At 52.0% G+C, this 3108-nt stretch overlaps 1 non-coding gene across 1 annotated transcript; it reads right to left on the reverse strand.

Moving 5' to 3' along the window:
* Positions 1-3031: 3031 nt before the first annotated feature.
* LOC137208102 (small nucleolar RNA SNORD112) lies at positions 3032-3108 on the reverse strand. The gene has a single exon (XR_010935460.1). It is a non-coding gene; the product is annotated as a small nucleolar RNA SNORD112 (small nucleolar RNA).

Consider the following 3108-nt stretch of genomic DNA (forward strand, 5'->3'; position numbering starts at 1 on the left):
CTGTTTGCTTTCTCAGAGCCTGGGGTGGGGGTGTGTCGGGGGGGGGGGTGTCGGCTGTTTTCCGTCGTTGCTGTTGTTTCAATCAATTAAAAGATGGCTTTGAAACTGTCGATGTGACAATGTTTGGTAAAGTATTTACAAGTGCGTCACAGCCTCTGCGGCATCACATGGAGGTGGGGTGGGGGAGGGGGGATGCGGCGGAAGAAATCACGCACGTGCGAAATTTTGCAAATACCGGATCCTGATCCGGGTAGCAGCAAAGGGTTCCAAAGAGCTTTGGTGTGGATTGGAAAAGTCACCTGCCCAAATCTCTAACGGGGCAGAGGCCATGGGGCAGCCTGGCTAGAGAGGGGATTCCCACTAATGGTTCCTTTTGCCCCAGACACAAACAGAGCCTCACCCAGGCACGAGGACGTTAGGGATGGACGGGGCTCCATGCTAGAGGCACGGACAGCTCCACTACCAGCACAGAGAAACACCCCGGTGTGAGACGTGTGTCTGACCAAGCCCACGCTCCAGAGTAAATAAACTGAAAATACAGGAGAGAGGGGTCTTTGTGCTTGGTGGCCGAGGAAGTTCACTTTTGTGTAAAAGGGAAGTCATGCTCCCACTAGGTAAGGCTGCACAAAAACCTCATTTAGGCTGGGCCTGGCCCAGGGAGCAGTTTCTGTGAAATTTAGGAGAAGTCAGGTTTAGCTAGAAGTTTTTCCAGGAATTATAAACCTCTCTAGACTGTAACCACTGTTTCTTCCGAACTGCCCTTGCCAAAGTCTATAAAATACAAGCCTAAAAAACCTGCCTGAAGAGCAGTCTGACATTTTATATATATTTATAAAAAAATAAAATAAACCATCGCCAAACTTTTTAGGAGAACCCAATTAAAGCCGGCGGGGGGCAGCCCCTTCCCCAGCCCCCCAGGGTTCGAGGAAAGGCCCGCGTCTCCCTAGGGAGGATGTCTGCACTGGGGCGACAGGAGCAGAGCCGTTCCCCCCTGGTCACTCGCCCTCTTGGCCTTTGTGTCTTCCCCTGTGGGTCTCTCTGCCCTGAAAAGGAGCTGCCTGTGTCTCTGGACGGAGGGTTAAGGACTTCGGACGGGATGAGATGGGAAGGGCTGCTGAGTTTTGCTGGGTACTGCATACCGGCTACTGTGCGGCGTGATTTAATTGTGCTGTTGTCTCACTCAGCCGCTCAATACGCTGTGTGGGCGATTATGATTCCTTCTTTTAATATCAGGAAACCGAGGCATGGAAATTCTTGGGAGATTTGCCAAAGACACACAGCTCTATGTCTGCCCTGTAGCCAGGTTTGTGCTCGAGATGGCCGCCCTCCTGGGGTGCTTCCTACCCATCCCCAACCCCAGGGAAACAGAGGGGACCAAAACCCTGAACACGCTGGCGCGCCTGTGCTTCCCAATAAGCAGGTTAAGTCCTCTGCCCCAAGGGCGACGCAGACTTGGCATCGCGGCCCCTCTACCCGAAAGCCTGTGCTCTCTCTAGAACATGACCATGTCTCAAAGGTAGAGGCACCACTCTTAACCTTGTCCCCTCCCCAGGGCATCACCATCACCCCAGCTGGTGGCCCTGCTGTCACATGCTACGTCACGGCTCCCTCTCATGTTCCAGAACCCCCTTTTCTCTCTGGCAAGGAGCAGGTCACAGAAGATGCAATCAACCGTTTCCAGGATATAATTATGTTCTGAAAACCCATCGCTGGCACTCCACGCCTGAGACGTAGCACCCCAGCCCATGCACCCCAGGACACAGGGTTCCAGAGCCTGGGGGAGCCTGGCGTGCGCACCCAGGAGGGTGGGCCAGAGCAGCCCGGGGCGGTGGGGATGCCAGCCTGGCCTCCCGGCTATGCATCTGCAGTGTGACGGTGTTCTGTGGACTCACCCAGCGCCACAGAGCATACGGCTCAGTCCTCTGAAGCTGCCATGGGCCCGGGGGAATATGAGGCGGTTTTCAGTTAGGGGAAGTTGGATCCAGGCGACATGGGAGCCAAGGGCACTGGAAAGGGACAAAGGAAAGGGGGTGATTAACATGTGGCCAGTTTCACGGATTCGAGAAAAATGTAAAACGTTCTCCTAGACGAGGCAAATGTGTCAATGAGTCATCACGATTCCACAGACTATGCTTTGCTGAACTGTAGCATGAGGTGTTGGGGGGCAGCGGTGCCTCTAAATTTGGGTTGACCCTAGCGAACATTTCAAGCCTTGTCTTAAGCTCCGAGGGGAAGCTGGCTGGGATGGCTTGGCCGGAGCCCTGAAGGGTAAAAGGCAGGGCACACACAGAGAGGAGAGGGTAGCTGGTAGGGGCTGCCGTGTGCCTAGCACACATATGTGTGTGTGTGTGTGTGTGCGCGCGCATGGGGAGGGGGCACGAGGCTGGGGAGCTTCCAGCCAGACCCTGAAGGGTCTTACATGCCAGGCTAAGGCTCTTGGACCACGTCCCAGACACTCCGGGAAGTCAGATGGAGGATTTAAAGCAAGACAGCGACAAGGTCAAAACGGCATGTTACAAAGATCACTCAGTGAAAATAAACTTTGCTGCAAACCATTTAATCTAGCTATCCCACCTCTAAGAAGCTGGACTAAAAGAACAGTCAGGGACGTGTTTACAGATTCAGCTACAAGAATGCTCCCTGCAGGGTCGTTAGCAATAACAACAACAAAAATAAAACAGGACGGCTTAGATCTCTTTTAGCAGGCGTCAGTACAGCAAAATCATATTAATTAAAACCTCGGTTCGTGACATGCTCTCCTCATTTATCTATGCCAGGACCTCTTTTATTTTATGTTATCTTTCTTATTTATTTTCTTAAATAATATAACGAGCACACAGGGACCCGTGACCCACCCCGATGACTAGGACTTTGACCAAAGCATCTATAGGCTCACACTGGCCTACCCCAGCAGACTTACAGCTGGGATTTTCAACAATAGAGGAAGCTCTAATCAACAATGGTGCAAACACACCCCGGAATATTAAACAGCTCTTAAAAAGAATGAGACAGCCGAGACCTATTGTCTTTTAATGGACCTCAGTATTCTGCGCAGAACTGGATTAATCATGATCCTTTGTTCACAAACACTTTCTCATCATTGGTCCA

Source organism: Pseudorca crassidens, chromosome 1 (assembly GCF_039906515.1).
Source record: "Pseudorca crassidens isolate mPseCra1 chromosome 1, mPseCra1.hap1, whole genome shotgun sequence".
NCBI lineage: Eukaryota > Metazoa > Chordata > Mammalia > Artiodactyla > Delphinidae > Pseudorca > Pseudorca crassidens.